This window comes from Schistocerca serialis, chromosome 12 (genome assembly GCF_023864345.2).
Source record: "Schistocerca serialis cubense isolate TAMUIC-IGC-003099 chromosome 12, iqSchSeri2.2, whole genome shotgun sequence".
NCBI lineage: Eukaryota > Metazoa > Arthropoda > Insecta > Orthoptera > Acrididae > Schistocerca > Schistocerca serialis.
This window is the reverse complement of record NC_064649.1, coordinates 8,869,638-8,896,439: the sequence shown is the minus strand read 5'-3', so window position 1 is coordinate 8,896,439 and position 26,802 is coordinate 8,869,638. Positions and strand designations below refer to the sequence as shown.

Here is a 26,802-nt window from a genome sequence, read left to right as displayed (position 1 = left end):
TTCTGTCAAAGACATGCGGGGGTGTACGTGCACCAATCGTAATCCCACACCACACCATCAAACCACGACCTCCATACAGGTCCCTTTCAAGGACATTAAGCGGTTGGTATCTGGTTCCTGGTTCACGCCAGATGAGAACCCGGCGACAATCACTACACCTAGACTTGTCCGTGAACATAACCTGAGACCAGTGTTCCAATAACCATGTACTGTGTTCTTGACACCATGCTTTACGTGCTCTCCTGTGACCAGGGGTCAGTGGAACGCACCTTGTAAGTCACTCGGCGAATAAACCATGTCTGTTCAGTCGTCTGCGTGTCTGGAGACAACTGTTCCAGTGGCTGCGGTAAGATCCCGAGCAAGGCTACCTGCAGTACTCAGTGGCCGTCTGCAGGCACTGATGGCGAGATATCGGTTTTCTTGTGGTCTTGTACACCGTGGACGTCCCGTACTGTAGCGCCTGGACACGTTTCCTGTCTGCTGGAATCGTTGCCATAATCTTGAAATCACACTTTGTGGCACACGGACGGCCGGTGCTACGACCTTCTGTGTTTCACCAGCCTCCAGTCGCCCTAGTATTCTACCCCTCATAACGTCATCAGTGTGTCTTCTTAGAGCCATTTTCAACACTCGGTCACCATTAGCACGAAAACGTCTGCACACTTACTCGCTGCACCGTACTCTGACATGCACCAACACACCTCTGCGTATGTGGACAGCTGCCAGCGCCACCGTGCGACGACCGCAGGTCAAATGCACCCCATGGTCATACCTCGAGGCGATTTAAACCCGCAAACCACCCACTAGAGCGTTGTTTCACTCTGTATCAGCAGTATCCTAACTTTATGAGCATGAGTGTACATAAGTTCGTAGCGTTTTTGTTTTGCAAGTTGGTATTCCGGTTGCTAAGGGTTTATTTATCGATCGTCATTTTTTTATTCGTACTTCGCTGTTTGCTATTCGAGTTTACATATTGTCATTTTATCATTTGGAGCTACTGAGAGGAGCTGTGGACGCTATTGAACGGAGTGCCAAGTGGAGAAATCGAAACTTTCCGGCAGGTTCTTCTGTTTGAGATCCACAGAGGGATGACACCAGCGGAGGCAGCCAGAAATATTTTTGCACCGTATATGGGGATAGGACTTGACTGATTTGGGGGAAGAGGCCAAACAGCGAGGTCATTGCATTAGGGAAGCATGGGGAGGGAAGTTGGCTGTGCCCTGTCAAAGGAACCATCCCGGCATTTGCCTGAAGCGATTTAGGGAAACCACGGAAAACCTAAATCAGGATGACCAGACGCGGGATTGAACCGCCATCCTCCCGAACCCGAGTCCAGTGTGCTAGCCACTGCGCCACCTCGCTCGGTGTGTATGGCGATAATAGCAATGGGCAGAGCACGGCAAGAAAGTGATTTTCTCCTTTCAAGGAGGATCGTTTTGACATCAGTGACTCCACCACAATTATCCCCAGAGCTGGCAACTGTGGTGATGAATTGTGATCATTCCACCGTCGTGTGATATTGGCATGCAATCTGGCCGGTTCAAAAATAGGGCTATAGATATGCTCTAAGCCAAAATCAAGAAAACAGCGGGTGACCACACGTGCACCTGTTAGCTCGTCATCAACTGATTCTTGAACAACGCCGATCATTTCTATCCTGTATCGCTACTGGTGAAGACGAATGGTGTCTTTATGCTAACATAAGGAAAAAGGAATGGTTGAGCCCAACCACAGCAGTGTGTCTGTCTGTCTGTCGGTCGGTTGGTTGGTCAGTCTGTCTGTCTGTCTGTCGGTCGGTTGGTCGGTCTGTCTGTCTGTCGGTCTGTCTGTCGGTCGGTTGGTCGGTCTGTCTGTCGGTCGGTTGGTCGGTCTGTCTGTCGGTCGGTTGGTCGGTCTGTCTGTCGGTCGGTTGGTCGGTCGGTCTGTCTGTCTGTCGGTTGGTCGGTCTGTCTGTCGGTTGGTCGGTCTGTCTGTCGGTTGGTCGGTCTGTCTGTCGGTTGGTCGGTCTGTCTGTCTGTCGGTTGGTCGGTCTGTCTGTCTGTCGGTTGGTCGGTCTGTCTGTCTGTCGGTTGGTCGGTCTGTCTGTTGGTTGGTCGGTCGGCCGATAAATTAAGCGCCCAACACACATATCAACCGACCGACCAATTTATGTGCAGTGTATACACGTCCCGATCAACTACACTTAGCAATTGCAACACCGCCCTGTTCGTATCGTTGTTTGCAAATTGTTTAGTCTATAGAAAGTTTATTGAGGTTAGGTTCGACAAGATGCCGCTGACGTAATAACTGGGAACTGCCTTGCTGTTTTGGAGTTTACAATGGCAAGAAAAGCAGAGAGAAAGCTGGGGGCAAAGAAGTGGCTTATGCAAAGAAGAAATTTAGTCCCGCTCTTTTACTGAAGGAACTGGGAGCAGATGAATTTTTTTCAATTATCTCAGAATGGATGAAGCATACTTTTCGGAGATGCTGAATATAATCAAAGTCTTAATATATATCAAACGTTTACGGTACTATAATGTGGCATTAATCGTAACGTTTCTATTGTAGGAGAGAGTATATACTATCTTAAATTCTCTTTCATATGTCGCTCGCATGTTGTTTAACTTACGCCTCAAAACAAGAGGTGTGGCGTCTGGATTGCGGGGGATGGCTAGACCTGAGTGTATATAATGTTTTCAGTATTTTGGAAGACCCTTGCTGTCGGGTATGAACGCCCTTGGCCAGCGAGAATGCTACATAGAAAAATGAAGCGACAGATGTGAAAAAAGGTCAATTTCGTTTAGAGGCACATATGAACATCAGAGCTTATATTAAACGTGAGTGCAACACTGTTTTATTAATTTGAGTGAGATAAATGAGAACATATTCACCATCTGAATTCTCAATGCAGAACTACCCTATTCAAACTGGACATTTTATTAGTTTTGGCTCGTATTGTTAGCAGTTGATGTAATAACTAAACTGTGAATAACAAATACTTTTCTGTGTTTTATGTCAATAATGGGTGAATGTTTCACCTTTGACAGGTTCCTGTTTTAACTGTCGGGTATTATTACGCAAGGAATATACATATTTATTTCCAGGCGAAATGAATTTGGTCCCGAAACTTCCATCTAATACGAAATTGTGCGTCTAATGACATTTTATTCTGTTTGGTGTGGATGTGGTTTATCGATAAATAATATCAGAAATAGTTGGAAAACGTTTCGTTTCGTCATTTGTCAACATACGATCCAGAAATGAAGAAAATGCCAGAACACGCACGTGCGGTAGTAACGATCCGACTCCACTCACCACTGTGGCCGGATGCTTGCGAGTTGCCGACAGGTGGCAGGGCGGTCAGCGGTGGGTCGCAGTCTGGCTGCTAGATGGCGCGAATGGCGCCGTACGAATAATTAAACGGCTGCCTCGGTAGTGTTTTGCCACAGCCCGCGCGGGCTATGGATCTACGATGTAGTAATAACAGAGTTGCCAGGTCTCCCGTATGTCCGGGTTTTTCATATATTTACCTTCAGTCTCTCTGTTCTCGAGATTATCGACATTTCTCCCGTATTTCATTCTAACAAAATACTGCTTGATTGAAATGCAATACTTTTTCAATTTTTAACGATTCGACTCCGATTATTAACACAGTTTGAGCGATAGCTCGAAATGTACATTGGCTGATGCTTTGTTCCGAAGTGATAACAAACCTACTAGGTATCGCATTGGTCTCACACCCAACATTAAATTACTTTTACGAGCACATATTCAAATGTGCATGTACGTTAATTTCATGTTGCAGTTAGCTTCAGGTTGCAGAACTGCCGCACGGAACAAAACTGTTGGGTTAAGATGATGCTAAGTCTGTTTCTGAATGCGAGTCAAATTGTAAATATCTTCTACCATGTTTGTTCATTCAAGTGTTTTATATACTTTAAGTGTATGGGGATAAAAATTCCATTGGACTCACCAAAGGTCAAAATTGAAATAATATAAAAAACGTCGATAGTGTAGTGTTACCGCTTGTATGGTATAACGTGCTTCAGAATCTCCTTTATTTTCAATTAGAAAATCTGGCAATCCTGAGTAACGAAAACACGCATGGCTGAATTTAGTTTGTGCTGTAATATAAACTTCTACAGGTTTGATTCATGCTCTGAGTGTTGCAATAACTTGTTATATTTCTGCGTAACACGCCTGCGTCTAATTTTATCTTCACAGTGTATAGAGGATAAGTGTTTAAGGGACCAAAAAATTACTCTTGGACATGTCTTCTAAGTTCCTAGTGTCATGAAATGTCAAGCGTCTTTCGCAACAAACCAAAACTTTAAAGAATGTAATTTTCATGTACCAAGATGATGATAAAAACATATTATACATTATTTACTACAGGTTGACAGGGAAACATTCGTTGTCAGGCAATAGAAAATTATTATAACAGGACAACGAAGATAATAATCTTATATAACGAAGATAATTTGGACTCACGCGGAGACATATAGACAGTCGCTTCTCCCTCGCTCTGTTTCCAAGTGGAATAGAAAAGGCAATGGCTAGTGGTGGTACGGGGTATCCTCCATCACGCACCGTACAATAGCTTGCGCAGTATGTATGTATGTATGTATGTATGTATTATTATTATTGCTGCTGCTGCTGGTAACTTGACCTTCAGTTCAGGGCCACATCCATCTACTGGACTGAAATAGCAGTGAAAAGATGGCTGTTTAATGACCGTATGCCCGTACGTTTTCGCCACCACGCCGATTTCGTACCTGGGGAACCGATTTACGAAGAGAGATTACACTCACGCCTGCCTGACTTTTTCGACGTTTCGAAGCTGAAGCCAGTCACCCCCTCAGGAGCTGTGCTGGTGGCGTGTGCAGCGTGCCCGCCATGTCTGCCTCACCCCATGGGCGACCGCAGTTTGCGGGGTATTGGGGCACTTTCCCCATACATAATTCTCACGAATTTTTAGCAGTGCTCGTCTGCGACTCAATTAAACTGCAGAGTTGACACTGACAAGCAAGACGGGAAATACGGTGACCAGCAGTCAATAAGGTAGGAGGGCCCAAATTTCGTCACCTTAATACGCTAGGACCTGTATAAGTTCTGAAAAGGTTATGGAAAAGACTATAAATTGTTGTATATATATCCCTGAACTTATATTCCATTTGTACACAAATTAAAGTTAAATTGTTATAATATACTGAAGCCAGTATTTGTCATAAATGTTAACACGACAAAAACAGAAATACAAAAAGTGTTCGTAATTTCGTCTCCCATAAAAATTCTCAAAAGTGCAATTAAGTTAAACGTATTTTTTCATTCTAACATAGCCAGGCACTTTTACTACATCCTTCTTTCAAGACACTGTCCATTCCGTTCAACTGCTCTCCCAAGTCCTTTGCTCAAGTTTTTATTCATTCACCCCGAACTTTAATTCCCACTCTAAATTTTTCTCTTGTTTGCTGGACTGTTTGCTCAATGCACAGATTGAATAGCATAGGGGGTAAGCCACAACCCTGTCTCACTCCCTTCTCATCCACTGCTTCCCTTTCTTGCTCGTCTAGGATCATACGAAATGCAACTATACGTCACATCCATTCCCTATCAGGAGTTGAGTTAATTATTACTTGTCCTCTGACGGCATGAATTAGTGGGATGTTAAAATATGGCTAAACGAATACAGAACATTTGAGTGTTGATAAATGTTTTCCTAGTTCGCTGTCATAGCAAGATAAAACAGTACATCTAGAAATATATAGTAATTACAGAACGCATCACTGAGCAGCTGAAGGAGTATTGTGGAGAAAGTGCACAAGAAGAAGAATAGATATCCTCCCTGAAGCGAATTGCGAATACATAGAAAGAAGAATCCTTTATTGTACGATTATATGATAGCAGAAGAAGCACTGGTACCAGTTACTTCTGTAAAATATCTGGGAGTATGCGTACGGAACGATTTGAAGTGGAATGGTCATATAAAATTGTTGGTAAGGCGGGTGCCAGTTTGAGATTCATTGGGAGAGTCCTTAGAAAATGTAGTCCATCAAGAAAGGAGGTGGCTTACAAAACACTCGTTCGACCTATACTTGAGTATTGCTCATCAGTGTGGGATCCGTATCAGGTCGGATTGATAGAGGAGATCCAAAGAAGAGCGGCGCGTTTCGTCACAGGGTTATTTGGTAAGTGTGATAGCGTTACGAAGATGTTTAGCAAACTCAAGTGGCAGACTCTGCAAGAGAGGCGCTCTGCATCGCGGTGTAGCTTGCTCGCCAGGTTTCGAGAGGGTGCGTTTCTGGATGAGGTATCGAATATATTGCTTCCGCCTACTTATACATACCGAGGAGATCACGAATGTAAAATTAGAGAGATTCGTGCGCGCGCGGAGGCTTTCCGGCAGTCGTTCTTCCCGCGAACCATACGCGACTGGAACAGGAAAGGGAGGTAATGACAGCGGCACGTAAAGTGCCCTCCGCCACACACCGCTGGGTGTCTCGCGGAGTATAAATGTAGATTTAGATGTAGAAGGGTTTAAGCAATCATTCTGCCCACGCTTCATATCGCACCCTGGCAAGAAAAGTCGAAAAAATGGCAGATTTTAGTTTCTAACTGTAAAATATGTATGAACTGCCTTAATGTGCACAAAAAAATTTTATTTATGCCAACAACGTCCGCTCGGGTAGCCGCGCGGTCCAACGCGGTGCAGGCGTGCCGGTCCCCGGGGCCGAACCGCACCATAACCCTGGGTTCTGTGTGGGGCGGCGGTGGGGTTCTAGCGCTAAAGTTACATTATGTGGCAGTTGTCATTAGAGCACAGTTAATAAAGTCATTTCTTGAAATAATGGATAAACTAGGCACTCATCTTTTCGTGTTTCCCACGCTGGTCTCGTTGTGAACTCATGGCTCAATCGTCTAAAATCTAGGTAGTGATGATTCCAAGCAAAGAGGCCTAGGTGTTATTCTGCGATATTCAAAAGATTTTATATATGTGTTTCATAAACCATTCTTGAAGATTAAACTCTTGCAAGTTAGGACAATGGTGATGTAAAAAAGTAATCAGCACTCCGAATTTAAGTTACACTTCTTTTTTATTACTTTTGTTGCAGTATCACGTAACTCCTTCCAAAACATCACTTCACAATATAAAGCATAAATTAAAATATCTCCCTCACTGTTAAAGTTCACATTTCATAAACTGACTAGAATTTGCGTCTTTTTAACATGACGACCAAAGCTTGACTCTCTAATCGCTTACGCGCCCAAAAATCAGAGTTACAAGTACGTCAAAGATCATAGTGACAAAAGAAAGAATACACATAAGAATAATATCATTGCAATATATACATATCGATGTATCGAAGTCCCTCTACATTAATGAAATCAAATCTGAATGTTGTCACAGAAATATGTTAACTATTTTACGGAAACACAGTAGAATATTGCTGGTATCGAGAGGTTGAGGTGAGGTGCCGTAATGGTTACGTAATTCAAGTACCATTACAGGGTGAGTGGTCTGCTGTAACCTGTTGAGAAATTGTGAACCACTGAAGTCTCTCCGTCGTTTCGAGGTCCCCGGTTTAATACACAACACTGCCAACAATATTTAGCTGAAATTTAAAGCGTATACTACTTCACTGTACGGTTTATACAATTCATTGTTTTAACCGAGTTTTCTCGGATTTGTGTCTCTGTTTTGCCGGCATGCGATATTTTGTTGGAATTGGAAGGTGCCCTAATAACTGGTAGAAGGAAAGCGCCCCCAACCACGCGTGTCATTGTGGTTTCCTGAGTACGGGTGTAGATGGACAGATACAAATAGCACCCTCAATTTTTCCACGTACAGCCGTCAGTGATCAGCGGAAAAGGACCAGTCCAACGTCCTGATATAGACTCGTATCACACCATAATACTCCCGGCATTACAATGTAGAAGATCTTTGTGAACGTCTGTTTGACTCAACTAGATCACTGGAGCCATTACAGTATCGTAAAATTTCTCGTCCTAGTTGCTCGGGAACAGACGCCGAACAGTTATTCATCCTTGCGACAGCAGTTAATGCAGTGGTCGCGGTGAGGGCGTTGCTTAAAAAAAGAAAGAGAACCGGTAAAGATTGCGGGTGTAACTGTGGGTAGAGCGAAGACAAGCTCCCAAGTGTACCACCAGAATTTGCTTCGTGAGCTACAGTGCGAGGACATAGCGCCACGAAAGTTATTCGAGGATGGACGAAGAAACATATCAGTTTGTTCTCACAAGGTAGCTCCTTGATATCTTCAAACAAGATTCCCATTTCTGCTAAAGATCGTCTTGCAGTTAGATTAATATTTTGAGCAACAGACGAAAGCTATGGTATTTCAGTTTGCAATGTTGTACTCTCCCACTGCATACAATTTCACGTACATCATTGTTCCAGGGACATCTGAAGCAATGTATGAATCACTCTAAGTATTAATGAACAAGTTTCTTGTGGTGGGCATTTCCGCTGCAGCTGTGTATAAACTGCAGTAGTTGAAAAGACAAACCCAGACGCTTTTTGCCTTAGATAACGGCATCTTCAGTCAGTGTCTTGAAATATAACTAGAATTTTTCGTTTGCACATATAGGTTATAGATTTATAACAGTTCGTTGAAGTTTTTATAATAAAATGGAAACGTATTTACAGATCAGCGTCTAATTCATTATTTGTAGGCTAAACAGCCTTCTCTCAAGTGGCAAACTGGTTGAAAGTCAGCAATTTTCTTTGCGGCCACTTTTTTCGAAGAATAGCGCTATAACTACCATTTTCTGTTTCTGGAGTGTCATTCGTTTCTGTAGGTGTTACCAACTTTCTCAGTTTCGCTTTTGTTGTTTTTTTTAACTGTGTATGTGCTGATGTAAGTATTGTGTGTTCGTGTATAACATTATTTTATTTATTTATTTTTACATATATTTTTATTTTACTGTTTATTAGTATTACCATTATTCTTTTTCATATATTTAATTTATGAAGGTTAAATTATTTACAGTAATGAATAAGGGCATTTATTTCAATTATGTACTCTTTATTAACAACACTTGGCTTTCCAGATTACCATAGGATTTTTAGTCTGGTTAATTTCTTCCTTACATCATCCACAGTGGATCCACTCGTTTATAATAGTGTGACCGTTTACTGCAAGCGTCTTTTCTGTTATGAAATATTTAGGATTCTTCATACATTGCAATGGCTGTTGTTGTGGTAACCGCGCACCAAATAAAATATACTTCCGCGTCATTTTATGGGTTAAGGGCACCAGAAGCATTGATGTGCAACGTCAATCAAAAAGTTGATTTCGCTAATCGTTAATCCGTTACTAAAAAAGTAACTTCATTAAATATTGAAACGTTACCGGACAGGAAATTTATCGGAAGCTCATCGTTCATCTTTAACGCGTAATGGTAAACTTACGTTGTGCCGGTAGTGAAATGACCAAGTGAATTAAACGTATAAGCTTTGTTTAAATAAAAATGTTTTGGTTGGGGAAGTTTAGGTGGGACATTGAAGACATGTGGGAATCATGGTCGTAACAAAAAAGTTTACTACGCATTGGTCAACACTAGTTATGACACACACCGCTGCCAGCTGCTGCAATGCCGAAAGAACCTCCAGTGGCTTCCCTATCGTACTCTTTTAACCTGATTACTACTACTGGCTCCGCTGTCAATATCTGAATGAATGTCCAAGTTCGATTTTTCTTTTTGGCTTTCCTCGACCGGACCCTGCCGTCACTGTTTCTCCAAACTGCACATATCGCGATTCATGTGCTCTCCTTATGTGTTGTTTCAAATGGTTTAGGCTCGAAGGGTGAGCCCAAATTGTTGACTTTTTGGGCAAGCACAGTTTACAGTCGAAAAGTATTTGTTCTTCTGATTTTGATACAGAAGTAACTAAGCACTTGAATGCGGCCACGGATTTTCATCAGTTTTAGAGCTGGAATCCGATTTCGTGATTTACTTTCCACAGTCAGTCCACTAACAAGGTGGTAGTACCTAGCGCGAACTCAATGAACACCCACTCGATTGTTTGAATAAATCGCGCACATAAGCATGCATCTACATGACCCGAGTTCGTCAGAACATGGTTTCCGCAGTGTGTGTGTGTGTGTGTGTGTGTGTGTGTGTGTGAGTGAGTGAATTCGTAAGGGACCAAACTGCTCAGGTTATCGGTCCCCAGACTTACACACTACTTAAACTAACTTACGCTAAAAACACATACCCAGGCCCGAGGGAGGACTCGAACTTCTGGCGGGGGTGGCCGCACAGTCCGTGACATCACGCCTCGAACCAAGCGGCTTCCCGCAGAGTCACTTTTCTCATAAACAGTAGGTACTTAATTAATGATTAGCGGACTCAAAGTTAACGGAAGTTAAAGAAACCGTTAACATTCTTTAAAATTAACTTAAAATTTAATCCGTTACTGGAAAAGTTAATTTGATTCATTAACGATTAGTGGATGAACGGATTTGTGCCCAGCTGTGACTAGAAGTAAACTAAGCCACAAGTATGCAATTGGCCAGTTTTTAGAGAACCTAGGACCAAGCTCTCGCTTTTTTTTCCTGTACCCGGCTTGCGTCGCAGTACCACGGAAATAAAAAGAAGTGTTTGGTTCAAATGGTTCTGAGCACTATGGGACTTAACTTCAGAGGTCATGAGTCCCCTCCAACTTAGAACTACTTAAAACGAACTAACCTAAGGACGTCAGACACATCCATGACCGAGATAGGATTCGAACCTGCTACCGTAGCGGTCGCGCGGTTCCAGACTGCAGCGCCTAGAACCGCTCGGCCACACCGGCCGGCAAAGTGTTTGGTTTTATAATCTGTTTGTTGAAGTGCTTGTGGATACACAATATTTTTGGTTTTTCCGTTTGGCTTTACACGAATAAGTCAGAAGGCGCCGATTTTTCAATTTTAGTCCACACTCGAGCCTGATGGTCGCTGTAAATGCGAGTCGCACCGAAAACAGAAATCGTTTTTACTCGAATGGCTTATCCACTGGAATCGTCGAGATACGATTTGGGACACTTACATTTGCTATTCGTTTGTTCTTAATACCAGACGCTGGAAAGTTGTTGACGGACTGATTTGAAATTTTGAGCAGTGTTGCATTGGAATATGCCCCTCGTTTTATATATTTTTTAATACAAATTACAGTAGGTCAGAAGAAAACCGCCTTTTGCATGCTGCACATTAAGTTTTTTATTTATCCTGCGCACCCAGACACGTTTCGCCTTAGTTAAAAAGTATCTTCAGTGGACCTCCTGAAATATTACGCTATTTTTCGTTTGAAAGTACGATAACTTGTATATGCAAACGAAGAGATCGTGTAATATTTCACGTGCTGAAGATGTCTTGTAACTACGTTTAGGTGTACAAGAAAAACAAAACTTAATGTGCAGCATGCAAAAGGCGTCTTCATTTTGAAGTACTGTAATATACACTCCTGGAAATGGAAAAAAGAACACATTGACACCGGTGTGTCAGACCCACCATACTTGCTCCGGACACTGCGAGAGGGCTGTACAAGCAATGATCACACGCACGGCACAGCGGACACACCAGGAACCGCGGTGTTGGCCGTCGAATGGCGCTAGCTGCGCAGCATTTGTACACCGCCGCCGTCAGTGTCAGCCAGTTTGCCGTGGCATACGGAGCTCCATCGCAGTCTTTAACACTGGTAGCATGCCGCGACAGCGTGGACGTGAACCGTATGTGCAGTTGACGGACTTTGAGCGAGGGCGTATAGTGGGTATGCGGGAGGCCGGGTGGACGTACCGCCGAATTGCTCAACACGTGGGGCGTGAGGTCTCCACAGTACATCGATGTTGTCGCCAGTGGTCGGCGGAAGGTGCACGTGCCCGTCGACCTGGGACCGGACCGCAGCGACGCACGGATGCACGCCAAGACCGTAGGATCCTACGCAGTGCCGTAGGGGACCGCACCGCCACTTCCCAGCAAACTAGGGACACTGTTGCTCCTGGGGTATCGGCGAGGACCATTCGCAACCGTCTCCATGAAGCTGGGCTACGGTCCCGCACACCGTTAGGCCGTCTTCCGCTCACGCCCCAACATCGTGCAGCCCGCCTCCAGTGGTGTCGCGACAGGCGTGAATGGAGGGACGAATGGAGACGTGTCGTCTTCAGCGATGAGAGTCGCTTCTGCCTTGGTGCCAATGATGGTCGTATGCGTGTTTGGCGCCGTGCAGGTGAGAGCCACAATCAGGACTGCATATGACTGAGGCACACAGGGTCAACACCCGGCATCATGGTGTGGGGAGCGATCTCCTACACTGGCCGTACACCACTGGTGATCGTCGAGGGGACACTGAATAGTGCACGGTACATCCAAACCGTCATCGAACCCATCGTTCTACCATTCCTAGACCGGCAAGGGAACTTGCTGTTGCAACAGGACAATGCACGTCCGCATGTATCCCGTGCCACCCAACGTGCTCTAGAAGGTGTAAGTCAACTACCCTGGCCAGCAAGATCTCCGGATCTGTCCCCCATTGAGCATGTTTGGGACTGGATGAAGCGTCGTCTCACGCGGTCTGCACGTCCAGCACGAACGCTGGTCCAACTGAGGCGCCAGGTGGAAATGGCATGGCAAGCCGTTCCACAGGACTACATCCAGCATCTCTACGATCGTCTCCATGGGAGAATAGCAGCCTGCATTGCTGCGAAAATTGGATATACACTGTACTAGTGCCGACATTGTGCATGCTCTGTTGCCTGTGTCTATGTGCCTGTGGTTCTGTCAGTGTGATCATATGATGTAACTGACCCCAGGAATTTGTCAATAAAGTTTCCCCTTCCTGGGACAATGAATTCACGGTGTTCTTATTTCAATTTCCAGGAGTGTATATGCAGCTGCTGCGAACACGGCAGTAATTTTCGAATTTTGTACCTGAGGGACGATGCGTTTCCAAAGTAACGAGTCAGCGATGATGATGCGGAAAGTGGCGGCGCTCCGTGTTGTGGACGCCCACACTCACAAACCACTCGTTCCTTCGCAACTGTGAATCGTGAAATACGAGGTGCATTCGAGTTCTAAACCTTCCGATTTTTTTTCTAATTAACTACTCACCCGAAATCGATGAAACTGGCGCTACTTCTCGACGTAATCGCCCTGCAGACGTACACATTTTTCACAACGCTGACGCCATGATTCCATGGCAGCGGCGAAGGCTTCTTTAGGAGTCTGTTTCGACCACTGGAAAATCGCTGAGCCAATAGCAGCACGGCTGGTGAATGTGCGGCCACGGAGAGTCTTTCATTGTTGGAAAAAGCCAAAAGTCACTAGGAGCCAGGTCAGGTGGGTAGGGATCATGAGGAATCACTTCAAAGTTGTTATCACGAAGAAACTGTTGCTTAACGTTAGCTCGATGTGTGGGTGCGTTGTCTTGGTGAAACAGCACACGCGCAGCCCTTCCCGGACGTTTTTGTTGCAGTGCAGGAAGGACTTCAAAAGTTTTCGTAGGATGCACCTGTTACCGTAGTGCCCTTTGGAACGCGATGGGTAAGGATTACGCCCTTGCTGTCCCAGAACATGGACACCATCATTTTTTCAGCACTGGCGGTTATCCGAAATTTTTTTGGTGCCGGTGAATCTGTGTGCTTCCATTGAGCTGACTGGCGCTTTGTTTCTGGATTGAAAAATGGCATCCACTTGTCATCCATTGTCACAACCGATGAAAAGAAAGTCCCATTCATGCTGTCGTTGCGCGTCAACATTGCTTGGCAACATGCCACACAGACAGCCATGTGGTCGTCCGTCAGCATTCATGGCACCCACCTGGATGACACATTTCGCATTTTCAGGTCATCATGCAGGATTGTCTGCACAGAACCCACAGAAATGCCAACTCTGAAGGCGATCTGCTCAACAGTCATTCGGCGATCCCCCAAAACAATTCTCTCCACTTTCTCGATCATGTCGTCAGATTGGCTTGTGCGAGCCTGAGGTTGTTTTGGTTTGTTGTCACACGATGTTCTGCCTTCATTAAACTGTCGCACCCACAAACGCACTTTTGACACATCCATAACTCCATCACCAAATGTCTCCTTCAACTGTCGATGAATTTCAATTGGTTTCACACCACGCAAATTCAGAAAACGAATGATTGCACGCTGTTCAAGTAAGGAAAACGTCGCCATTTTAAGTGTTTAAAACGGTTCTCATTCTCGCCGCTGGCGGTAAAATTCCATCTGCCGTACTTTGCTGCCATCTCTGGGACGTATTGACAATGAACGCGGCGTCATTTTAAAATAATGCGCATGTTTCTATCTCTTTCCAGTCCGGAGAAAAAAAATCGGAGGCCTTAGAACTTGAATGCACCTCGTAATTCTGGTCATATTCGTTTTGTAAATGAAAACCGCCTTTTCTTGCTGTAATGTATTTTACTTTTTCCGGATGCACTTCGCCTTTTACTTTAACGCATCTTCAGTGGAATCTAGAATGATACAGTTTTCTACATCTACATCTTCATCTATATGGATACTCTGCAAATTACACTTAAGTGCCTGGTAGAGGGTTCATCGAACCACCTTAACAATAATTCTCTATTATTCCAATTTCAAACAGTGTGCGGAAAAACGAACACGTATATCTTCACGTTCGAGCTCTGACTTCCCTTATTTTTTGCTGGTGATCGTTTCCCCCTATGCAGGTCGGCTTCAACAAAATATTTTCACATTCAGAGGAGAAAGCTTGTGATTGAAATTTCGTGAGAATATTCCGCCACAACGAAAAACGCCTTTCTTTTAATGATGTCCACCTCAAATCCTTTACCATGTGACACTCTCTCCCCTACTTCTCGATAATACAAAACGTGCTGCTCTTCTTTCAACTTTCTCAATGTACTCCGTTAATCCTATCTGGCAAGGATCCCACACCGCGCAGCAGTACTCCAAAAGAGGACGGACAAGTGTACTGTAGTGTAGGCAAACTCTTTAGTGGATCTGTTGCATCTTCTTCTAAGTGTTCTATCAATGAAATGCTGTCTTTGATTTGCTTTTCCCACATTTTCTATGTGTTCGTTCCAATTTAAGTTGTTCGTTATTATAATTCCTAGGTATTTAGTTGAATTTACGGCCTTTGCATTTGACTGATTTATCGTGTAACCGAAGTTTAACGGATTCCGTTTCGTTCTCATGTGGATGACCTCACGCTTTTCATTATTTAGGGTCAACTGCCAATTTTCGCACCATTCAGATATCTTTTCTAAATCGTTTTGCAATTTGTTTTGATCTTCTGACGGGTTTACTAGACGATAAACGACAGCGTCTTTTGCAAACAACGTAAGACGGCTGCTCAGATTTGTTTCCTGTATAGTATATACACTCCTGGAAATGGAAAAAAGAACACATTGACACCGGTGTGTCAGACCCACCATACTTGCTCCGGACACTGCGAGAGGGCTGTACAAGCAATGATCACACGCACGGCACAGCGGACACACCAGGAACCGCGGTGTTGGCCGTCGAATGGCGCTAGCTGCGCAGCATTTGTGCACCGCCGCCGTCAGTGTCAGCCAGTTTGCCGTGGCATACGGAGCTCCATCGCAGTCTTTAACACTGGTAGCATGCCGCGACAGCGTGGACGTGAACCGTATGTGCAGTTGACGGACTTTGGAGCGAGGGCGTATAGTGCGGATGCGGGAGGCCGGGTGGACGTACCGCCGAATTGCTCAACACGTGGGGCGTGAGGTCTCCACAGTACATCGATGTTGTCGCCAGTGGTCGGCGGAAGGTGCACGTGCCCGTCGACCTGGGACCGGACCGCAGCGACGCACGGATGCACGCCAAGACCGTAGGATCCTACGCAGTGCCGTAGGGGACCGCACCGCCACTTCCCAGCAAATTAGGGACACTGTTGCTCCTGGGGTATCGGCGAGGATCATTCGCAACCGTCTCCATGAAGCTGGGCTACGGTCCCGCACACCGTTAGGCCGTCTTCCGCTCACGCCCCAACATCGTGCAGCCCGCCTCCAGTGGTGTCGCGACAGGCGTGAATGGAGGGACGAATGGAGACGTGTCGTCTTCAGCGATGAGAGTCGCTTCTGCCTTGGTGCCAATGATGGTCGTATGCGTGTTTGGCGCCGTGCAGGTGAGCGCCACAATCAGGACTGCATACGACCGAGGCACACAGGGCCAACACCCGGCATCATGGTGTGGGGAGCGATCTCCTACACTGGCCGTACACCACTGGTGATTGTCGAGGGGACACTGAATAGTGCACGGTACATCCAAACCGTCATCGAACCCATCGTTCTACCATTCCTAGACCGGCAAGGGAACTTGCTGTTGCAACAGGACAATGCACGTCCGCATGTATCCCGTGCCACCCAACGTGCTCTAGAAGGTGTAAGTCAACTACCCTGGCCAGCAAGATCTCCGGATCTGTCCCCCATTGAGCATGTTTGGGACTGGATGAAGCGTCGTCTCAAGCGGTCTGCACGTCCAGCACGAACGCTGGTCCAACTGAGGCGCCAGGTGGAAATGTCATGGCAAGCCGTTCCACAGGACTACATCCAGCATCTCTACGATCGTCTCCATGGGAGAATAGCAGCCTGCATTGCTGCGAAAGGTGGATATACACTGTACTAGTGCCGACATTGTGCATGCTCTGTTGCCTGTGTCTATGTGCCTGTGGTTCTGTCAGTGTGATCATGTGGTGTATCTGACCCCAGGAATTTGTCAATAAAGTTTCCCCTTCCTGGGACAATGGATTCACGGTGTTCTTATTTCAATTTCCAGGAGTGTATATATATATGGGCCTATAACACTACATTAGGGAATGCCGCAAATTACTTCTGTTTTACTCGATGACTTTCCGGCAATTACTACGAACTGTGACCACCTTGACGGAAATCACGAATTCAGTCATGTAACTGAGGCGATATTCCAAAAGCACGCGATTTCACTACCAGCCGTGTGTGTGGCACAGTGTCAAAAATCTTTTGGAAATCTATATATACGGAATCAATTAGAAACCCCTTGTCAAAAGCACTCAACACTTCGTGTGAGTAAAGAGCTTTGCTTTGATGTGCTATATTTGTAGATTGCGAAACAGTCAAGTAAATACAGTTCTTCGAGTTTTTTGGTTGTCATCTGCGTCTCCCCTCATCTGGTCACAAGCTGGAGATAGCACTAACTATAACTTCACATTTTCATGTTACGGACTTTTTCTTCACAATTTTCACAGTGTTTCTGCTAATTGTTGTGGAGCACCATTAGTCTTCTGTCACTAGTTGTAGATATTTTATGGAGAACTGTGATTTAAAGTCGTAACTGCTGTGCGTTCACCTTATAACTCTTCCCTCTTCGTAAGGTGCAGGTGCGCTTATGTTTCGTAAGTGATGTTACAGCGCGACCTCCAGCAAGTGACCAGGTGAGAGGAAAAGGAGATTCCAACCAAAAGCCCGAAGAGCTATCCCACTGTTATTTATTACGAAACTACTACACACCAACATTTAAGCACAGGTCTCCACCATAAAATAACAGAAATGACAACAGTTATACATGGCTATCAAGGTCTTTTATGTATTTTATAACATCACTCGTCGCTGTAAGGAAATCTTCGAAAAGACCCCTGTAGGCACGTGCAGGACATGTCGATACAACGTGAGCAGCTGTCTGCCGTTACCCACCACAAAGTCACGCGATGGCGGTGAAGGTTCGCCCCGCTTACAGAGACTGTCTGCACATCGTCCAAATTGTCCGAGTTCTGGTCGAGTCCAGGTGTTCTCTTCTGGACGCAGGGCAGCTTCAGGCGTTGTGGGGAACAGTTTTGTTGCCAGCAGCGTTTCCATTCATCCGTAGGATTGGATTCAGTTTCCGTGAGACTGGTACCTGTGAAGAGAGTGGGATGTCTCGATCATAGTGTTTTTTGCTCCGCAGGGAATACGTCGTCAGTTATTAGAAGGTCGGTGTTGTTAGCAATCTTCTGGTACCCACGAAGTAGGACGCTCTTCCGTCTCATATACGTGGGAGTAGATCGTATTGACCCACTAACAATGCGGACGGCCTCGTTTGTCTTTGTTACGCGTGGAGTATTAATCCAGGCAGGCTGAGTACACCACACCGAGTCCTGATACCCAGACACTGTCTGCTGGCGGTCCCCGACGAGAGCTGCAGAGTTTATGGTGAATGTTGTTTCGTGATCCCATGGTATTTTGGAAGCATATTACGATGAAGTTTGTCTCCTTCGAGATAGACATAGAGGGATCTGTGCGCCAATCTATTGCACTCATGAAAACATGAAACTTCTGTTGTATTTTGGTTTGGTTTGTAACTTTCATTTACCGAAATGGTGGCTTAAGATGGCTAGATCAGAAGTTAAGATTTCTTCAGTTGTTTCAAAGGTTTTGTGTTGGGTACCTATTGCCCAGCCAGGCTCGAGTATAGCTACGATTTTTGATTGGTTCATTTCTTGTGGGACTGAACCAGATATCACAATGTCAGAGAAGAAATCCGCCAGCCATCCTTTTGCGTAGTTCCCAATATGGAGAAGAAATTCTTGGTGGATTCTGTCACTTCCCGGTTCCTTTCCGGGTTTTGGAGTTGTAATAACAGCAGACATTTCAGGTATGGAGAAACTTCATTAGTGTCCTTTCCGAGGAATCTGAGGTTATATCTGGTGTGTCTTGTGTCTTTTATGAGTTTTAACCCTCGGTACTGTTTATGTGGACAGTAAATGTAATGGATCCTATTAGCTGATATGTGACTGTTGTTTCCGTGCAACTTCTTTAGTAATGACCACGCTCTTCTACTTCATGTTTGAGAACTAATTGACTCAAGTATCTGTCAGCCTAATACCTCTGGCTGGATTGAGTTTACCAAGTAGCTTATCCGCAATGACTGATTGCGTCCGTGACGTACCGTGAGTCACACCTGTCTTTTGGCTGGTGCTAAAGAACAGTCACTTCGAGGCAAGTATCTAAAGCCAACAAGCAGAGGGAGCCGGATAATCTCAAAGATCTACTGGCTAAAATGAATTTGTCTGAGACGCCTTAAAATAAAAGGCAAAACGCGTGTGGAAGATTTAAAATACATTGTAGCAAGAAGAGGTGGCTTCTATTTACAAAACGAATATTTCTGTGCTCGATGCGGATGGTGGCCGCACAACCGAAATCGTAATTGTGGGCGGACTCTATATACGGAGCCGCAGGGCTCGTGCGTCAGGTGGGCAGACAGAGACAGAGAGAGAGAGACCGAGGGACAGGAAGGAAGCGGCGCTCCGCCTCTGCCCCCACGTGACGACGGACGCACGCGGCTGCCGCCGGAAGCCTGTGACGTCACGCCGGTCGATGTGTCGGAGTGCGGCTGCGGCCCGCGCACGTGACGGCCACCAGCGTCGCGTCGCGTCACGTTAACGTTACGTCACTTCACGGCTCGCCGAGGGCCCGGCAGGGCAGAGGGCGGCGGCGGCGTGCCCTTCCTCCCCTTCCCTACCCCTCCTCTCCTCTCCTCTCCCCAGACAGACAGACAGACAGACAGACAAACTCTGTCTCGCCTTGTAGCTCGGTGCGGCTGTAAGCTGCCGAGGCGGTGAGAAGCCGCGCAGCACGGCACACCGGAGGACAGGTCGGCCGCCACTTGCTCGTACAGCAGGGGCTTCACCCACGCAGCCTTCCGCACACTATCAAATTTGTCGGACTCTATGCACGGATTCTCCAAAGAAGCCCGTACACTGTGCAACTATCGGTCTTTTAAGCTCAACGCGATTTAATTAAAGAGAATTTACACCAGACGCGTTTCGCTTTTACTTGCTAAGCGTCTTCTGTGGTCATCCTGCAAACTGGATACATACTCTGATCAGCCAGAAGAGTATGGCCGCCTACCTAGTAGCCGGTAAGCGCAGCTTCGGAACAGACAACTGCGGCGTTGCGTCGTGGCGTGGAAGCAGTGAGGCTTCCGTAGATCGCTGGAGCCAGTTGCCACCACATCTGACGACACAAGTCACGTAATTCCCGTAGATTCCGCGGAGGGGAGGGGGGCGGTGAGCTCTGACGTCACGTTCAGTCACATCCCGGACGTGTTCAAATGGTTCAAACGGCTCTGAGCACGCCGCGCGGGATTAGCCGAGCGGTCTTGGGCGCTTCTGTCATGGACTGTGCGGCTAGTCCTGGCGGAGGTTCGAGTCCTCCCTCGAGCATGGGTGTGTGTGATTGTCCTTAGGATAATTTGGGTTAAGTAGTGTGTAAGCTTAGGGACTGATGACCTTAGCAGTTAAGTCCCACAGGATTTCACACACATTTGAACATTTTTTTGGCTCTGAGCACTATGGGACTTAACATCTGAGGTCATCAGTCCCCTAGAGTTAGAACCACGTAAACCTAACTAACCTAAGGAAATCACATACATCCATGCCCGAGGCAGGATTCGAACCTGCGACAGTAGCGGTCGCCCGAATGTGTTCGGTCAGGTTCAGGTCTGGCGAGCTGGGAGGCTAGCACATCAGCGGGAACCCGCCACTGTGTTCCTCGAACCATTCCGTCACACACTTGATCTCGTGACACGGTGCATTACCTTGTCCAAAAAGACCACTGTCCTCGGGAAACGCGACTGTCAGGAATGGGTGTGCGTGGTCTGCAACCAGTGTGCCAGCCTCCTTTGCCGTCACGGTGCCTCGCACGAGCTCCACTGGAACCATGCATGCCCACTCGAATGTTCCACCCGAGCATAATGGAGTCGTCGCCAGTTTATCTCCGTCCCGCAGTAGAGGTATCAAGGAGCTGTTCCACTACAAGACGACCAATTCGCGCCTCCCATCGGCACGATGAAGGAGGTATCAGGATTCATCAGATCGCGCAACGCTCTGCCACTGCGCCAACGTCCAGTGCCGATGGTCACGTGCCCATTTCAGTCGCAGCTGCCGATGTCGAGGTGTTAACATCGGCACACGGACGGGTCGACGGCTGCGGAGGCCCGTCGTTGGGAGTGTTCGGTGCTCTGCGTATTCAGACACACTTGTACTCTGCCCAGCATTACAGTCTCATGTTAGTTCCGCCACAGTTGGCCCGCCTGTCCTGTTTTACCAGTCTGCCCAGCCAAGGACGTCCGACTTCTGTAACGGCGGGTGGCCGCCCAATCCCACGACGTCTCGATGTTGCAAGAGGTCCACGACTAAGGGTTTTGTTGCCGGCGCACTCGAGCAGATGTAATATCGATGGACTGCTCACGGGCTGCCTGCGATATGTAAGCTGTAAGGGAATCTCAGACCAGAGAGCAGTGTTGGCTGCAGTAAGAGCTGTGTCAGTAGGAGTACGTAATAGCTAGCAGTCGTGTGTATGGAGTGGGCTGGGCCGGTCGTGGGTAGCGATGGCGGTGCCTGAGCGATGTAATACAAGGTAAAAGCAGCCGCGCGCATATGTAGTTTGTTATAACAAAATTTGTACTATTGTTTTATCAAGTCACATGTAAATGTTTCAAAAATCTTTTAATAATAATCCTTTTTATATAATTAACTTTTTGACAATCATTCATCTGAATTTAAAGAATTTACTAATTTCTGCAATCCATGGTCAGCCCGATTATCGTAAAGAAAAATCAGTCGTTTCCTTTTGTTGTCGTTGTGGTCCTCAGTCCTGAGACTGGTTTGATGCAGCTCTCCATGCTACTCTATCCTGTGCAAGCTTCTGCATCTCCCAGTACCTACTGCAACCTACATCCTTCTGAATCTGCTTGGTGTATTCATCCCTTGGTCTCCCTCTACGATTTTTACCCTCCACGCTGCCCTCCAATACTAAATTGGTGATCCCTCGATGTCTCAGAACATGTTCTACCAACCGGTCCCTTCTTCTAGTCAAGTTGTGCCACAAACTTCTCTTCTCCCCAATCCTATTCAACACCTCCTCATTAGTTATGTGATCTATCCATCTAATCTTCAGCATTCTTCTGTAGCACCACGTTTCGAAAGCTTCTATTCCCTTCTTGTCTAAACTACACTCCTGGAAATTGAAATAAGAACACCGTGAATTCATTGTCCCAGGAAGGGGAAACTTTATTGACACATTCCTGGGGTCAGATACATCACATGATCACACTGACAGAACCACAGGCACATAGACACAGGCAACAGAGCATGCACAATGTCGGCACTAGTACAGTGTATATCCACCTTTCGCAGCAATGCAGGCTGCTATTCTCCCATGGAGACGATCGTAGAGATGCTGGATGTAGTCCTGTGGAACGGCTTGCCATGCCATTTCCACCTGGCGCCTCAGTTGGACCAGCGTTCGTGCTGGACGTGCAGACCGCGTGAGACGACGCTTCATCCAGTCCCAAACATGCTCAATGGGGGACAGATCCGGAGATCTTGCTGGCCAGGGTAGTTGACTTACACCTTCTAGAGCACGTTGGGTGGCACGGGATACATGCGGACGTGCATTGTCCTGTTGGAACAGCAAGTTCCCTTGCCGGTCTAGGAATGGTAGAACGATGGTTTCGATGACGGTTTGGATGTACCGTGCACTATTCAGTGTCCCCTCGACGATCACCAGTGGTGTACGGCAGTGTAGGAGATCGCTCCCCACACCATGATGCCGGGTGTTGGCCCTGTGTGCCTCGGTCGTATGAAGTCCTGATTGTGGCGCTCACCTGCACGGCGCCAAACACGCATACGACCATCATTGGCACCAAGGCAGAAGCGACTCTCATCGCTGAAGACGACACGTCTCCATTCGTCCCTCCATTCACGCCTGTCGCGACACCACTGGAGGCGGGCTGCACGATGTTGGGGCGTGAGCGGAAGACGGCCTAACGGTGTGCGGGACCGTAGCCCAGCTTCATGGAGACGGTTGCGAATGGTCCTCGCCGATACCCCAGGAGCAACAGTGTCCCTAATTTGCTGGGAAGTGGCGGTGCGGTCCCCTACGGCACTGCGTAGGATCCTACGGTCTTGGCGTGCATCCGTGCGTCGCTGCGGTCCGGTCCCAGGTCGACGGGCACGTGCACCTTCCGCCGACCACTGGCGACAACATCGATGTACTGTGGAGACCTCACGCCCCACGTGTTGAGCAATTCGGCGGTACGTCCACCCGGCCTCCCGCATGCCCACTATACGCCCTCGCTCAAAGTCCGTCAACTGCACATACGGTTCACGTCCACGCTGTCGCGGCATGCTACCAGTGTTAAAGACTGCGATGGAGCTCCGTATGCCACGGCAAACTGGCTGACACTGACGGCGGCGGTGCACAAATGCTGCGCAGCTAGCGCCATTCGACGGCCAACACCGCGGTTCCTGGTGTGTCCGCTGTGCCGTGCGTGTGATCATTGCTTGTACAGCCCTCTCGCAGTGTCCGGAGCAAGTATGGTGGGTCTGACACACTGGTGTCAATGTGTTCTTTTTTCCATTTCCAGGAGTGTATTTATCGTCCATGTTTCACTTCCATACATGGCTACACTCCATACAAATTCTTTCAGAAACGACTTACTGACACTTAAATCTATACTCGATGTTACGCATGACAAATCTAGCGGCCACCATTGCACTGGGCTGTGCCAGAAAAATTTCTTATAGGAGCAGATATATACGCGTTATCCGGCGATTCCATTGAGGTAAGAATTTTCAATTTATTCAGAACGATCTTTCAGGGCCATGACGCAGCACTGCTGATGTCCAAATCTACCAGTTTAGATTCACAGTCAGTTAATTATTGAAAGGTTATATATGAGTCACATTTTTTATTGGGGGGCTAGTCACGTTATTATTTCGAGGTTACGGAATGTTATACATATTTTTTTTCTGTTGGGAGGTTCCAATGTCGTTTCATCCCTCACTCATCACAGCCCTCCTCGGAGTGCCGACAGCTCGTGCAGTTTCCGGTGTGCTCTTGCCGAGCCTCCAGGCCACCAGAGTCTGCCCTCGGTCAAACGCAAGACAGATCGCGCGCCCGCTGGTACTGGATGCACAGTGCGTGTCTCTGCCTGACCGGCACGGCACTCATTTCTGGCCGGCTGTCGCTGCTGTCGCCTGGAAGCCTTCATGTCCACACTGGGCCGGTGGTTGCAGTGTTCCGGCTCATCAGTGAGTGTTTGTGCACTTTTGGCTGTTTAAGATTAAAAACAGTACATTGTTTCTAAAACAACCAAAAATGTACAAACATACGAATCCAAATTGCGGGATAACCACGGAAGTTAATTTGTAAATGAAAGCGAAACGCGTCTCGTGTAAAATTCTCTTTAATTGGATTGCAGTGACCTTAAGACGCGGAAACCAGTAATAACTGGTATCAACAGCTGCTGCGGAACACCAGCATGCAAGCAAACACACTATTGTAGCAGGCAGGCGCTGCTCTTGCGTGCTCTGTTTTGACACTAGTGGTATGACGTTTGACTTTATCTTGCAACAATAACGTTACGAAATGTTTATTTGATTAGGTTGCGGTAATATTTCGTGAGCATCAATCACAAATTCGTTGTAACTGAGAAAATGATTATCTGAGTTAAATAGTATCTTTCAATCAATCGTTGAATAGTTAGCAAAGACTGCATGTAGGAAATTCTTTCTAACTCATATTTTGATTTAGTTCCTTTTTTCTTTTTTAAAAGACTGATTTTATCCTCAAGCCAAAATTCGGCTTATGTGGTTGCATTTGAAAAATATAAAAACTTCCTGATAAAGGAAGGTACATTAATCCCTGTTAAAAATCAAAAAAGTTAACTATTACGCAAATCCACACTAGCTTCCACTAGTACAATTACAGTGTCCACATTTATCTTTAATTCTTCAGGATAATAAAGAAGATGGAAAACTATGTAAAGAAAATTAAATGACTCTCTTCAATCATTATTATTCCGATTAGAACAAGAAACTTACATTCACTAGTACAGAAGTACTTTCAGGTTTGATCTTAATCGGCGAAAAGCACCAATGAACGGTTCACTGTAGCACATTGTAATAGTATAACATGAAAAATGAAATAAAACTGGGAGGACTGGCTCCTTACTCTGTTGTTGTTCTCGGGCGAACATGACCTGTACCTGAATCATATCACTGTAAGATACATTCAAGTACTCCTAAAATTATTTTAAAAATGGATATATACTCTTAAAATACTAAGTTCGTCATAAAGACGCACCACAGTGGGAATCACGGAAAATGCATTACTCGCATTGACAACGGCACTTTTTTTAAGAAGAAGAAACGAAGACGCTCGTGCATGAAATGTTTTAAAATGAAAGAAGAAACATTCCTCCCCAACCCCCCCCCCTCCCGCCCCCAAGAACAGCACCTGTTTCTTCTCAATCTCAAAAAAGAGAGAGAGAAAAGAAGAAAACTTCAGGCTTACGTCTCGAAAATTTTCTAGCTATGGTACTTGATATTATAACAGTAATAAAACACCTTCGTTTACTCCAGAGAATTTGGAGACTCCAAGGTGGTACAAAATTTCTTTGACACCGCCTCCTCCGTCCCCCCCCCCCCTTTCTCCCCAGCCAAAATCCTGCGTTCGACTCTGTCCTTGGAACCTGACGATCATTACATCAACTTACTCCGAATGAACGGTGAAACTTTGAATAACTTGTTTATAGTTACTTAACCCTCACATGGAAAAATAAGACACAAGTCGATGGTAGGCAATGAAAACGTCGTAACTGCAATTTGATAAATCTTACAGGAGAAGTAAAAAGATTTATTAAAAAATAATATAAAGCGATGTAGAGTAATTTGCTAAATGTGCTTAAATGTGTAATTTTATAGCAGAACCCTAGTTATTAGCAGACTAGAGGAATCTATGCACTTTCTAACCTCTCTTTGATAAATGAGTTATTGGTTGCTGAAATTAGGATGATGAAGTTAGGAGGTCTTCATTGCCTACCATCTAAGTACGTGTGATCACAAGGTGGGAAGATGTAGCCTACATCTCCGAGGAGGAATCGGAGAGCTTCGATTTTTTTATTTTTAGTGTACTGCATTCCCACTTGTATGTTGCGTGTACAAGATTGATTTTCTTCTTAACCTGTTCCTGCGTGATATACGCCTGGGAAAGACGCAATAGCTCAAGTGTTTTGGTAACTGCCAGTGCTGTCTTGTTTTTAGCCTTGATGGCAGTTTCCAAAACTGTGGAAACCCACGTTATAGTAAGATAGATTGTAGTAAAACTCTATTTCCCTAAAAATGTGTGACGAAACATCAGTACAGAGAACATCCCCTTTATTGTCACATTTTCTGTCAGTCAAAATTTCTCTCAAACTCTGTGAAACTGAGGATAGGACATAGTCTTAATATGTCAGAAACGTACTGACTGCAGTCCAAAGTACCAGCCATACGAATCACATGTGGCACTCTTGTGTAACTGACGACACACCATGTGCTGCAAACGTGTAACCGTTAATTCATTTAATAGTGTTGCCCTCTGAGCCTCCACAGACGGATACAGCCATCGTGATGTTTGCAGATCTGGAACTCGTCTGTTGCTGCAAACAACCCAGTCCGCTGACTCGTGGCACGTGACATGGCTCTACGATCTGCACGGCCTGTCCTGTCGGGCGCTAGTCGGGTAGTGCCGTTCAGACGCTGCACGGCCCTGATTGAGGCGCTCGCAAACGCACCGGTTCCGTATTTGGACCGCGGCGGACGCGAGCGGCACCGCTGCCCAACTGTAGTCTGCGGCCTCTGCAGGCTGTGGCCGAACTGCTGACGGGTAGTGGCTGACACTTCTCCTCCTTCACGGACTTCTTACTAGGGACCTGATTCCTCGATGAGAAACCTTTTCTTGTACAGACAATGTGCCAAGGACAATACAGGGTGATCGAACTGCCGCTACCTACGGGTTTTATGCCGCCCGCAGTGCCTTCAA

At 46.2% G+C, this 26,802-nt stretch overlaps 2 protein-coding genes across 2 annotated transcripts in view; both read right to left on the bottom strand.

Moving 5' to 3' along the window:
• Positions 1 to 26,802, bottom strand: part of LOC126428198 (uncharacterized) — a 386,880-nt gene that overhangs the window by 9,765 nt on the left and 350,313 nt on the right. The gene's annotated exons all lie outside the window — the stretch shown is intronic.
• The window catches only part of LOC126428343 (uncharacterized), a 91,765-nt gene that overhangs the window by 64,509 nt on the left and 454 nt on the right, over positions 1 to 26,802 (bottom strand). The gene's annotated exons all lie outside the window — the stretch shown is intronic.